At 38.9% G+C, this 15,027-nt stretch overlaps 1 pseudogene; it reads right to left on the minus strand.

Moving 5' to 3' along the window:
• Positions 1-11,874: 11,874 nt before the first annotated feature.
• Positions 11,875-13,533, minus strand: LOC100656852 (transcription factor Dp-1-like; annotated as a pseudogene).
• Positions 13,534-15,027: the final 1,494 nt, after the last annotated feature.

Below are 15,027 nucleotides of genomic sequence, written 5' to 3' on the forward strand. Positions count from 1 at the left end.
AGTATCCCCTTGTTTTGTTCCAACAACTGCCTCGTGGTCTATGCACAGGTTCCACATGAGCACGATTAAGTGTCCTGGAATTCCCATTCTTCACAATGTTATCCATAATTTATTATGATCCAAAGAGTCCAATACCTTTGCATAATCAATAAAGCACAGGTAAACATCTTTCTGGTGGTCTCTGTTTTCAGCCAAGATCCATCTGACATTAGCAATCATATTGCCTTTCCACATCCTCTTCTGAATCTGTCTTGAATTCCTGGCAGTTCCCTGTCAATGTACAGCTGCAACCAGTCTCAGCAAAATTTTGCTTTCATGTGATATTAATGATATTGTTTGGTAATTTCTGAATTCTGTTGGAGCAGCTTTCTTTGGAGTGGACACAAATATGGACCTTTTCCAGTTGGTTGGCCAGGTAGTCGTCTTCCAAATTTCTTGGCATAGACAAGTGATGCTTCAGTACTGCATTCGTTTGTTGAAACATCTCAATTAGTGTTCCATCAATTCCTGGGACGCACTGGGTTTGGGTTTGTTTTTTGTCAATGCCTTCAGTGCAGCTTAGACTTTTTCCTTCAGTGCTATCGGTTCGTGACCATATGCTATCTCTTGAACTGGTTGAATGTCAACCAATTCCTTTTGATACAGTGACTCTGGGCTTTCCTACCATCTTCTTTTGATACTTGCTGCATCATTTAATATTCCCCCCCCCCAAGAATTCTTCAATATTGAGTCTCTCTTCAGTGCTTTCAGCTTGAGAAACACTGAGTGTGTTCTCCCCATTAAAAAATTTAGGTATCAAAATTAAGACTGAAGGAAGTAGAAGTAACAACAGGATGGGATAAGGAGTTCGTTTGAATACTCAGCTGTGACTGTCGCTATAAGTGGGCCATAAATATTTTCTTCTCAGCAGCCAGCAGTTGGTGCAAAGAGGGAAAAAGTTCCAGGGTTTCCAGGGTCTATAAGATGAAAAATATGACCGGCATTGACATTCAGACCTGAGAGAATTTTTTCTTTGGGCCCTCAAGAGAGGATGCTGTGAATTTTAGTTTCCTAGGGCTATTAGAACAAAGTACCACAAAGTGTGTGACTTTAAAGAATAGAGATTTATTCTCTCAGAGTTCTGGAGTTTTGGAGTCCAAATTCAGGGTGTTGGTGAAGCCATGAGCTCTCTCTGTCCTCTGTAGGGGAAGATCCTTCCTTGTTTCTTCCAGCTTCGAGTAGCTCCGGGCATTTCTTGGAGTTCCTTGACTTGTAGATGCATCTTCATGTGGCAATCTCCCGGTGTGTCTCTCTGTGTTCTCCTCATTTATAAGGACAGCACAAAGGTTGGATTAGGACCTATACTACTTTTGGTTAACTTAGTTGAAAACATCTTCAAAGACCCTATTTCCAAACAAAGTCACATTCACAGGTACTGGGGATTAGGACTTCAACATATCTTTTGGAGGGACACAAATCAATCCAAAACATTGCATAAAATGGACACCTCTTACAAATAGTAGATGTCTGTTAAATATTCATTGAGTGACTGTTTTTCAACTGGTATTCCATCAATTCCTGGAGCCTTGTTTTTCGCCAGTGCCCTCAGTGCAGCTTGGACTTCTTCCTTCAGTACCATAGGTTCTTGATAATATGCTACCTCCTGAAATGGTTAAAAATTAACCAGTTCTTTTTGGTACAATGACTGTATGTTCCTTCCATCGTCTTTTGATGCTTCCTACATACTTTAATTTTTTGCCCATACCCACAGATGCCTTCAATATTACAACTCCAAGCTTGAATTTTTTCTTCAATTCTTTCAGCTGAAGAAATGCTGAGCACGTCCTTCCCTTTTGGCTTTCTAACTCCAAGTCTTTGCACATTTCATTATAATACTTTACTTTGTCTTCTCAAACCCTCCTTTGAAAGCTTCCGTTAAGCTCTTTTACTTCATCATTTCTTCTGTTTGCTTTAGCTACTCTGCACTCAGAAACAATTTTCAAAGTCTCTTCTGACATCCATTTTGGTCGTTTCTTTCTTTCCTGTCTTCTTAATGACCCTTTGCTTACTACATGTGTGATGTCCTTGATGTCACTCCACAACTAGTCTGGTTTTCTGTCATTAGTGTTCAACGCATCAAATCTATTCTTGACATGGTATCTAAATCCAGGTAGGATATATTCAAGGTGGTACTTTGACTCTTGTGGACTTGTTTTAATTTTCTTCAACTTCAACTTGAACTTGTATATGAGCAATTGATAAAACCCCTGGCCTTGTTCTGACTAATAATATTGAGCTTCCCTATTGCTGCTTTCCACATATGTAGTCAATTTTATTCCTGTGTATTCCATCCAGTGAGGTTCACAAGTAGAGTCATCATTTATGCTGTTGAAAAAAGGTATTTCCAAGGAAAAAGTCATTGGTCTTGCAGAATTCTATCATGTGCCCTCCAGTGTTATTTCTATCACCAAGGCCATATTTTCCAACTACTAATTCTTCTTCTTTGTTTCCATCTTTCACATTCCAATCACCAGTAATTATCAGATGCTTCAATAAATGGATGTAACACTGGAAGAAATCACTTGTCTACACCAAGAAATTTGGAAGACAGCTATCTCAACTGACTGGAAAAGATCCACATTCTTTGCCATTCCAAAGACAGGTGATTCAGCAGAGTGCAGAGATTATCAAACAGTATGGGTTTTATCACTAATGTCACATGCAAGCAAAATTTTGCTGAAGATAATTCAAAAACAGCTGTAGCTGTACATCAAGAGAGAACCGCCAGAAATTCAAGCTGTGTTCAGAAGAAGATGTGGAACAAGGGATATCATTGCTGATGTCAGAAGGACCTTGGCTGAAAGCAGAGAATACCAGAAAGATGTTTACCTGTGTTTTATTCACTACGTAAAAGTATTCAACTGTGTGGATCATAGCAAATTACGGATAATATTGTGAAGGACAGGAATTCCAGGACACTTAATTGTACTCATGAGGAAGCTGTACATAGGCCAAGAGGCAGTTATTCAAACAAAACAAGGGGATACTGGGTAGTTTAAAATAAGAAAAAGTGTATACCAGGGCTGTGTCCTTTCACCATGCTTATTCAATCTGTATGCTGAGCAAATTACCCAGGACTGTATGAAGAAAAACACAGCATCATGATTGGAGGAAGACTCTTTCGATACGCAGATAACACAACCTTGCTTGCTAAAAGTGAAGAGGACTTGAAGCACTTTCTGATGAAGATCAGAGACCACAGCCCTCAGTATGGATTACATCTCAACATAAAAAAAAAAAAAAAATCATTACAACTGTACCAATAAACAACGTCACAATAAATGGCAAAGAAATTGAAGTTGTCAAGAATTTCATTCTTCTTGAATCGACAATCAATCCCCATGAAAACAGCAGTCAAGAAATCAAAGAACATATTGCATAGGGCAAATATGCTGCAAAAGACTTCTTTAAAGTGTTAAAAAAAAAAAAAAAAAAAGCAAAAATATCACTTTGAAGATTACAGTGTGCCTGACCCAAGTCATGGTATTATCATTTACCTCATATGCATGCAAAAACTGGACAATAAAAACAGAAAACCAAAGAAGAATTGAGGCATTTGAATTGTGGTGTTGGCAAAGAATACTGTATATACCATGAACTGCCTGAAGAATGAACAAAGCTGTCTTGGGAGAAGTACATCCAGAATGCTCCTTAGAGGTAAGAATGGCAAGACATTGTCTCATGTACTTTGGACATGTTATCAAGAGGAACCAGCCCCTGGAAAAGAACATCATACTTGGTAAAGTAGAGGGTCAGAGTAAAGAAAAAGACCCTCAGTTGGATGAACTGACACAGTGGCTGCAACAATGGGCTCAAACATACCTACTGTTATGAGGATGACACAGGACCAACAAAATTTCATTCTATTATACATGGGGTTGCTGTGAGTCGGAGCCACCTCAATGGCACCTAACAACAACACAGTGTTTCACTCTCTTATCTAAAAATATTAAAATCAAAATAATAAAGCTAGTGTATTTTTTTTTCCTGGTGTCTCTTACTAATTTTACATCTTTTTTTATAAATTTAAGGGTTTTACCTGAAAGTTTTTCTTTTTTCCGAAGTGTGCATCCTCCGCCATATTTTGAAGTTGAGTTTTCTTTTTGCATTTCTATTAATGTTGTTCACTTTCAAAGTTAGATAACAGATGCATCAGCTTTTGAGTAGGAGGTTTACAGGAGTCTCACGCTGCCTAAGTAAGCTGCTCTCTTCATTTTAATGCATATGGGCATTTTCCTCAGTAAGGTTCACTGTAAAGAGAAAATAATGGCAACCACGAAATAAACTATGCACTCCAAAAATCTGATTATTAAATCTGAGCCTATGTACATGTTGATATTTATTTAAGTGATCTCTTTCTGAATTACGAACACATCGATGCCATTCCCCTCTTCTCAAATTCCCTCTCTCATTTCCTTTGGGTTATTTCTACCAAGGATCGTGAAACGTATGCACAGCCCACACCTAGGAAGACAGTCTTGTATTTGAGTCCCTGGAATGGAATTTTGTTGCAGATGATTTACAAAAAACAGATAATAAATGATTTTTTTAATTTAGAATTTAAATAGTTAGCGTTTGTAGTCTTTGTATTATTGTTAGTATTATTTAGAATCATTTTCTCTTTTATTATTCACTGTTTAAATCTTATGTAATTTTTTTTATCACCCAAAGTAGCTAGCATGATGTCTACTAAGAGTTTAAGACTGAAAAAACAGGAAGTAAAAATCACTTTAAATCTCAATCTGTTCACCCACTCGAAAAACAAAAGTCCTAACCGTCTTTAAAATTATGCCTCACTGAGGGCCTTCAGCCGTGTGAGAGCCGCCCGCCGCTGATGGACAGAGTTGACCATCGCTTCTGCCATTCGATCAGGCTCTCGATCCTGTGGTGAAGGGAAAGACATTTTTGTTGAACAAGCCATTAAGTATTTCCAAGTGAAGCACTTTCTGAAAGCATAATCGAGGCGTGTTGAGTTTAGGGGAAGCATTTCTGGGCTTGCTGTGGTCCAACAGTGACACCCAGTGGCTGAAGGGCACTTGCATGCTGCAGAAATCTTTTACTTAGTGAAGAAAGTCTGATGAAAAAGTCTTTGGGAATAGTCATCCTGGGGAAGACTTCTTGGAAAAGAAGGTAACAAGTATAGGGTGGGCAGCCATGTGTGGGGGGCTGTAGGCACACTCAGGCCTCAGGACTCCATTCACTTGGTCTGTACTAGGGCAGTGTTTCGTTCTGTGATACATAGGGTCTCTATGAGTCAGAACCAACTCAATGGCACCTAACAACAACAGCAACAGGGCTGCCCAGAAAGCAAAAGGACGCCTTCTGGTACCGCATGGTTGATTCAGACAGCAGAGTGGTGCTAGTCTTACAACCAGGCCTTTCCTAGGGTTGATTCTGACTCGTAGTGATCCCATGTGTTTCAGAGTACAACTGTGCTCTATGGACATTTCAGCAGCTGTGATCTTTTGGAAGTAGATAACAGGCTTTTCTTCCAAGGTGCATCTGGGGGGATTCAAACTGCTAATCTTTCAATTAGTAGTAGCCAAGCGCTTAACTGTGCCACCCAGGAACTCTGTGTGTGTATGTTGTGTATGTACTACATATATATGTTTGGGGGATCCCTGGTGGTGCAGTGGTTAAGAGTTTGGCTGCTAGCCAAAAGGTCAGCAGATTGAATCCACCTACCACTCCTTGGAAGTGCTATGGATCAGTTCTACTCTGTCCTGTAGGATCGTAAGAGTTGGAATCAACTCAACAGCACTGGTATATACATATATACGTAGGTGTGTGTGTGTGTATAAATACATATATGAAGCCCTGGTGGCACAGTTGGTAAAAGCCTGGCTGCTAACCAAAAGGTTGGCAGTTTGAATCCACCAGCCACTCTTCTGAAGCCATATGGGGTAGTTCTATTTTGTCCTATAATCGACTCTAAGGCAAAGGGCTTCATATATATATGCGTGTGTGTGTGTATATATATATAAGATATATATATAGATATATAGATATAGCTACTAAGGGTTCCAGTTTCCAGTTCATACATGCACAGGTTTATTCCAAACAAAAACATGTTTAAACATGTCTCTTCAATCAGTAAATGGCTGCAGACAAGTTCTCTCAGTAACACACTTGCCTTGGTCTTGTTAGGGTGCTTTCAAAAAAAGGATATACTTTGTGCCATGGGGGGAAAAATGATTTTGAGGTCAGGGCTAATACCAAATTTTTAACAAAACTCAAGTGGACATCTTCCCAAACCACTGAAGCTTTGCAACAAGTTTATGGGAATTCTGCCCCACATAAAACAACAGTTTTTAGATGGACTGAGCGCATTAACTAAGGAAGGTTGGGAAGACCTCAAACTAGCCAAGAGGAAGAAGATTGCTCAGAAAGTTGACTATTTTGGGGGACTCCAAAAAGGTAATCTTGATAGATTTTCTCAAAGGGCACAGGATGATCACAGGGGCTTATTATGAAGAAATTTTGATAACTGCGTTGGTGAGAAAAAGGCCAGGAAACTTGTACCGAGGAATTTTTTTTTTCCATTACAACGATGCATCTCCTTATTCTTTGAGGATAGCAAGTGCTGTCCTAAGAGAATTTAGTTGGGAAACCTAACTCCATTCACCCTACAGCCCTGATCTTGCCCATTTAGACTTCTTTTTGCTCCCAAAACTCAAAGAACATTTAAAAAGAACATTATTTGATTCCTTCAAGGATGCCAAAACTGCCATTTTGGCGTGGTGTAAATTGAAGAATGCAGAATTCTTTGGGGAAGGGTTAGAGAAATGGAAACACCACCTTCAGAAGTATATGGACCTAGATAGAAGATATGTCAAGAAACAAGAGCTTCACATTTTGATATTTTTGTTTAATAAAGATTTCCATGATTTTGTACCAATACTTTGTTAACTTACTCTCATACGTGTATGTATGCATGTGTATATATATACATATAGAGAGAGAGAGAGAGATTTATTTTAAGAAATTGGCTCATGTGATTGTGGGAACTGGCAAGTCCAACATCAGGCAACAGTCTGGAAACTCTGGCTATCTTGAGTCCAAACTCTGTATGCCAGGCAGTGGACTGTACACTCAGGCAGGGTAGTTATGATACGGTCTTTAGCAAGAATCTTTCTACCTAGGGAAACCTCAGTTTTTGGTCTTAAGGCCTTCAACTGATTGAATGAGGTCTACCCACATTGAAGTGTGATCTGCTTTACTTAAGGTCAACAGATTTAATATGTAATTAAACACGACATGTAAAGACCTTCACAGCAACATTTAGACTAGTGTTGGAACAAACAGCTGGGCACCATAGCTTAGCCAATTGGCACAAAAAAGAACCATCACAGCTTCTCTTTGATTTGCAGCTTCAATCAAGACTAAGAGAGGTTACATGACACACACACTAATTCAACCACACAATGACTTTGTAGTTGGGACAAAAACATGCGTCATCTACCTCCTAAGTCAGCATTTTTCTCCCTGACATCAAAACACATGATGAATTTGAGGGAGGCATAAAGAAGTGTATAGAAAAAAGGTAAGATCTCTATGGGGTCTTAAAGTAATGTAAAACAGCTGTTCTAACTCAAGGAAGATTGTGCTCCTGACTCACGATCAACAAAGAGTTGCTTATTCAGTTAAGGATGTATTCACACCACCATACTTCCTCTTAACTCTCAAAAGATGTTTGTGCTTTTATAGTCAGTAAAAGACAGGACACTGCAACAGAAAGACCAGTCAACTCAGATAATGTGGGTGTGAACATGACTTTGATTGTCTATTAATTGTATAAGTTTAATCAATTTCCTTAAACATTCTGAACCCCAGTTTCCTAATATGTTTTAAAACAAAAATAATTCTTATAGAGGAATTGTTGTAGTTAATGATATAAGCAAATTTAAAGTGCCCAGCACTTAATGCAACTCATTTATTTTTTTCTGACATTTTATTATGAAAAATTTGAAACATACAGAAAAGTCGAACACACTTTACAGCAAACACCCATATCACCACCATCAAGATTCTACAGTTAACATTTTACTATACTTGCTTTATCAGTTCTCTCTCCATCTAGCCATTCCTCTACACCATCAGCCCATCTTAGTATCTCTGAGTGCACTTAAAAGAGGCAGGCATCAGTTTACCTCTCACCATATACTTCAGCATCCATGTCATTAACTAGAGTGCAATATTTCTACAGTCCTTTTTTTTCTTCTTGTGAGATAAAGTTTATATATAATGAAATGTACAAATCTGAAGTATGACATCTGATGAGTTCTGGAAAATGCTCACTCCTCACAACCTAAATCTCTTTCAAGATACAGAACATTGTCATCATCCCAAAGAGTTGCCTTATGACCCCTCCCAGTAAATTCCTGACCACTGCTGTCCTGATTCTTTTCACCATCCACTAGTTTTAGATAGATAGATGATAGAAAGAAAGATAGATAGGTAGGTAGGTAGGTAGGTAGCCACCATTGAGTCTGCTCTGATTCATGACAGTCTTTTATACAACAGAATGAAATGTTGCCTGGTCCTGCTTCATGCCCATGATCATCGGCATGCTTGAGTCCATCGTTCCTACTACTGTGCCAATCCATCTCACCGAGGGTCTTTCTTGCACATTGGTCTTCCACTTCACCAAACACATGTCCTCCTCTAGCAATTGATCACTCCTGATGATGTGTCCAAAGCAAACAAGTTGGACAGCGTTCTCTTGTGTTCCATAAGGTTTTCATGGGCTAATTTTCTGAAGCACATGGCCAGACCCTTCTTCTAGCCCATCTTAGTCTGGAAGGTCTGCTGAAACTTGTTCACCATGGGTGACCCTGCTGGTATTTGAAATACCAGGGGTCTCTCTTCCAGCATCACAGCAACCCACAAGCTACCACAGCACAACAAACTGACAGACAGATGATGGACCCTCATCTAAAATGGACCCAAAAAGACCCAGAACCTATGTCACATAACTGGAGACCTTACCTTGAGTGTTGTTGTTAGGTGCTGTCAAGTCGATTCTGACTCAGTGATAGGTGCCCATGTTATTAATCAACAACTGTATCCCCAAATATATGCATTCTTCATCATTGTTTGCATCTTAGTTTCTAAGAGAGAGTTGTATTAAAAAAAAAATGACAAATGTATACACGTGTACAATCCAAACCCAGCCCAAAACTCATGATGCAAAACGTTGCCATCAGCCCAGGAATCATTTTTTACTTCGACAATGAAAAGCTCTACCACCAGATGGCAGTAGTAATCCATCTTGTTGCTCTGCCTGCTACTCAAACCCACCAGCTTTAGCATTATCAGTGTTGCGTTCTGTATTCACAAGAATGCAATTTTTGCAGTCCCTGTCATTGATCTATTGAAGAAAAGACAAATGACCACTTTAGGGGGATATTAAGGAGAGAAATTCATGTGTCAGCCAAGGGTTAGAACTGGTGAGATGATTTTAGGAGGTGCTTCAAACCAAAAAACCAAACCCACTGCCATCGAGACAATTGAGGTGCTTAGCCCTGTCAAATAACAATAACATATGGTGACAATCTTAATTCTGAGAAACCAGTTGGTGGGTTTTTTCATATTTTGACTCATAAACTACAATAATAGCTCCATGGCCCAAGCAAAACCACTAGAAATGTTCTCATAGTTACCTAAGAAACATTTCCCACAGTTGAAACATTCCTGACTTCTCCCAATCTATCAATCCTAACCATTTCCCTGCCCTACAAGGCCTGCCTAAAACCACCCGCCCAAGCCTGATGCCCTACAAAAGTGCTCCCTGACTCCCTCAGACGGAGGCACTCGTAAGCTTTCCCAGTGGTGTGCTTTCCCTCGCCGCAGCTAGCTAAATAAATGTCTCCTTGTGATGGCAGGCATGGCCCATATGGCTTTCTCTCAGTGCACTTCAATGGTCCCTTTACTCTTCTGTTCCAGACCTTCTGATAACGCCAAGGAGAAAGTCCAGGCTCTTTCGGAGATCTCTAGCACTTCACGCTCTCCCCATTTAACAGAGAGAGATGCTCTTGGCTTGGAGCAGTGAGTAGCAACAGCACCAACCAAAAAAACAAACCCAGCGCGGTCGAGTCAATTCCGACTCATAGCGACCCTATATCTGGCTAAAAATCTTTGACATACATGGTTTTCAAAGCATGTAGGTTTACAGATTGTTTATATTTATGTCAAATGATGATGTGTTTACATTGACAGTAGTGACGTATATTGTTCGTATGAAACAAACATATTTAAGTAAAATAATGTGAATGAATTTAAAGAATATTAAGTAAATATTAGCATATGTTACACTCAGATATGAGAGAAACATGAAAGGAATATATGAATGAGAAAAAGTTGGAGAAATGCTGAATTAGATGATTGCTTCAGGTTTTTTTGTTTTTAATGCCCATGGAATTTTATTAACAAAAACTAACAGTGCCAAGTTAAACAAGTCAAACAATTAAAGTCTTTTTTATATCCCATAAAATATTACAGAAAAGTTTATTTGTGCTTCAGTAGAAAGACTATCATCTGAAAACAGGGAGCTAACAGTAACTGTGCAAATAGGTTTTGTGAACAAATTTTAATTTTTTTTATAAATTCCTTTTTCTTTTTATAAGAAAAGAACTATTCAAAATGACTGACAAATTTTGAGTTAAAAAACTGTTAAAACATTCTTTATATTTATTTTCAACTTTATAATACATTACAGAAAGATGCTTATGACACAAGTCCAACATTAGTTTCAGTACATGTCTTTAAATGACAGACTTATAAGTATGTAAACAACTATATAATAAAAAGTTTCCAAACTCTACCCACCCACCCACTGCCATCGAGTCAATTCCGACTCATAGCGACCCTATAGGACAGAGTAGAACGGATAGAGTTTCCAAGGAGTGCCTGGCGGCTTCGAACTGCCGACCTCTTGGTTAACAGCCGTAGCACTTAACCACTACACCACCAGGGTTTCCTAGTTTCAAACTCTGGCTGTAAGAAATCAGGCAAATTTTACTATAGGCAATAAACCACGTTAAGCCTTCAAGGTAGTTTATACAGCTGCACCAGCATGCCAGTAAACTTTTACCAAACAGAAAACTTTGCAATTTGTATGCTGCAACAAAGAGCCAAAAAAAAAGAGGGGCGGGTGGGGGCCGGGAGGGGAATGTAAACTCAATGGAATCACAAGTCAATATAATTTAAGGGAAAATAAAGTCATTATAAAATTTATGGCACCTAACGATTTGTTTTAAAAGGTGGAGCTTCGCTATTCTACTTGGTACTTCTCTGGACACTGCATGATTTCACAAAATAAAAACTCATGATGTAATCTTGCTATCCATCATTTAGTCAAAAAAAAAAAAAAACAAATCCAGTGCCCTCGAGTCGATTCCGACTCATAGCGACCCTATAGGACAGAGTAGAACTGCCCCATAGAGTTTCCAAGGAGCACCTGGTAGACTCGAACTGTAGACCCTTTGGTTAGCAGCCCTAGCATTTAACCACTATGCCAGCACCATTCAAAACACAGTGCAAATAAATGGCCACTCAGTGTACCGTTTTCCACAAAAGGATAGCATTTTATTTCCATTGATGTGGACCAAGTACAATTTCTTCAGCAAACTCAGTAAGAATTGTTAAGGGGCAAAAAAAAAAAAAAACTTCTGAATTAAAAAAAATTTGAATATGAAAACATAAAGTCCTAGAAAGTAAAGATTCTGTATCAATACACTTGTATCAAAACACACATCCACATCACACTTAAAAAAAAAAAAAAAAAACCTACTAAAAATAATCCTTGCTTGCTATTGGAGGTGCATATCTAAATTCAGTAGCTTACCAATATCTTCTTGGGGAAAGGCCAAAAACAAACAAAAACACACACATTTGAAAAATAAAAAGCTTCTCTTCCCTAAGCAATTTTTTTTTCCCTGAAGCTGAATTTGAAGGGGAGAGGGGAAATCTACAAGCCAAGAAAATTGGTCTTTATTGTCATTTTTATTAAAGTCATCATCATCGTCGTCCTCATCTTCCCTGACATAAGAGACTGGTGGCTTCACCCTGAAGCCACTGTACTGAGATCCACTGGACCTCATGGTCAACATTCTGTCCACTCCATTAGGCAAGACACAGGCAGAAAGCCTTGTGCCATTTGATGATGTGACAAATATACCACTGATTCATCCCTGAGCCATTTCTGTCACATAAGGTTCCAGTACTTTAGGTACCAAACTTCCTGCCATTTTAAGGCCTTCAGCTGAACAGCTTCCTGATTCTTGTCCACAAGTCATTCCCATTCACTTTAATATTACTATATCATCATGGATTACAAACGTGTTGTCAAAATTAAACAGATACTCAAATTTGTCATTAGAAATACTGAAGTCAATCATGATTTTCTTGCTGGTGTTCATGATGATAAAATATAGGTGGGTGAAGGAGTTGGAGAGAGGTTGTCTGTTAGCTTGCTGCTCTGCTTGACAGTTTCTCTGCACCAGATTCTTTTTTTTTTTTTTTTTTATTGTACTTTAGATGAAGGTTTATAGAACAAACTAGCTTCCCATTAAACAGTTAGTACACATACTGTTTTGTGACACTGGTTACCAACCCCATGACATGTCAACACTCTCCCCTTCTCTACCTTGGGTTCCCTATTACCAGCTTTCCTGCCCCCTCCTGCCTTCCAGTCCTTGCCCCTGGGCTGGTGTGCCTCTTTAGTCTTACTTTGTTTTACGGGCCTGTCTAATCTTTGGCTGAAGGGTGAAACTCAGAAGTGACTTCATCACTGAGCTAAAAGGGTGTGTGGAGGCCATACTCTTGGGGTTCCTCCAGTCTCTGTCAGGCCAGTAAGTCTGGTCTTTTTTTGTGAGTTAGAATTTTGTTCTACATTTTTCCTCCAGCTCTGTCTGGGACCCTCTGCTGTGATCCTCTTTAGAGCAGTCAATGGTGGTAACTGGGTACCATCTAGTTGTGCTGGAATCAGACTGTCTGCACCAGATTCTTCAAGGCAATTTTCTGTTGAAAAAGTTCTTGAAGTTGAGAATGTTTCTGTTTTATTCCTTCACGTCTTCTCTGTCTCTCTACTTCTAAATTCTAACATTCCTGAGCCAAGTTAGTAGGCAGACCGATCCATTTGAATTCTTCCGCTTAGAGATGATGTTCATGGCCATTAAGACATTTAAGGCATCATAGACTCATTGTCTTATATTCTTCTGGTCATAAGCTGATTCATTTGGTAAAATATGGTTATTTGCAACACCGAACTCTGCAGCCAACTCATCTGCCACTTCATTATATGAAATGGTTCCTTTCTTCTGAACCTCTTCACAAAACTTCATTGAAAAATGCCTCAGACCCTTGCCATTCTTCTCTCCTTTTCTGTTGCATTTGCCAGCAGACCAAGGTGAGGAGTCTGAAGCCTGGTTCTGAGATACAAAGTGTGTGTTAGGAGTGTGTGGACTTCCCACCAGGATAGTATTTGGTGCTGAAGGTATGTGAGGCATACCAATTACCACTTGCTGTGCAGTGTTGACACTGGACTGTCCAAAAGTTTTTGGCAGGTGTTGTTTTCCAAGTATATTTACAGTAGAAGGATGAACAGCTACAAATGATCCCACACTTTTTCCAGGACTATGATTCTGGTCTATAAAGATCTTTAGTTCTCTATTGGCTTCAATTAGACTGGCATAATTAAATATATATCAAATTCTGAAGTTATTTAGTTGAACAGAGAGTAGCAAAGGACCTGTTTGCCTTGATAAAGGGTTAACCTAACCACAGCAGGTCATAACCACAAAAGGCCAACTTGTTTTTCAGAATCTGTAGAACTTCAGACAATAAGAAACTACATCAAAGGGTAGGACAGAGTGCTGTAACCAGTTCAATGGACTGTGGATGTGCGTACCAAAACCAAATAACAATTTTCCAGGAAACAAGTTAAAAATCTACCCAATATCTTTGGTTGCACACATAACAAATTAAAAACAACCATTACACTACAGACCTGGGACCCCCTGAGCCAAGAAACCAAATTGTTGGGAAGGAAAAACAAGAAAAATCACTCAACTATGATCTTAGTTCTTTTTCTTTACTTTAACCATAGTCTGTAAGTAATTTACTCATAGGTGTGTGTTCCAATGACTATAAACAGCACGTTGAAAGACGCTTCCTCGTGATTAATCAGCACCTGTCAAAATTCTACAAAAAGCACTTGTACAAAAAGATTGTATTTCTTTGGATTTTGGTCTGTTTTTACCCTGAGTACTTGCAGCCCATTTCCCATTTTTGTTTTCTGATTGGTTGCAATAAAAACCTGTCGCAGAGGGCTTTAATGAAAGTTGTTACACTACAACAGTCTTTATCAAACGCTTGTGACTCAGGCAGCTCATTTATTAATAGAGTGAAAAAACAGATTCAAGGGCAGACAAACTAATGTATCAGGTTTAGATTTGTTTTTGTTTTGTTTTACATTTGCTAAAGTAAAATATTGCGGATGAACCTCTCTCTCACCACCATTTTAACTGCAGCCCTGGACAAAGTTTGTGCTCAGAAGAGTTGACTTAATTTACTGCTCTGTCTTGGGAAAGAGATTTACCATGAATTCAGTGTTAATGAAACATTCGCATGTGTCATCTCATTTATTGCTGTCTTCACAAACCAAAGAGGCAGGTAAGCTGACCTCCCTTCACAGAAGAAAATGCTAAAATTCAGAAAGTTTAGAAACTTACCCATAGTCACTCACTTTGCCAATGGCCCTAAGGCTTGCCTGCTGTCAGACACACAACCAAAAGGCAATACTTGTTAGCTCTTTCCCCTTCTCTCCACAGATAAGAAAAAGCGGGCCTAAAAGAAAAAAGACTTCCTGAAACCACATAGCCTGTAGAAGTGTTGAAACTAGAACTTAGGACTCCTGATTTCAGATCTTATCCTTGCCTTGTATTTTTTCACTAGGCATTTTTTTTTTTAACTGTCCTTAAATATGCT

Source organism: Loxodonta africana, chromosome 8, assembly GCF_030014295.1.
Source record: "Loxodonta africana isolate mLoxAfr1 chromosome 8, mLoxAfr1.hap2, whole genome shotgun sequence".
Taxonomy (NCBI): Eukaryota; Metazoa; Chordata; class Mammalia; order Proboscidea; family Elephantidae; genus Loxodonta; species Loxodonta africana.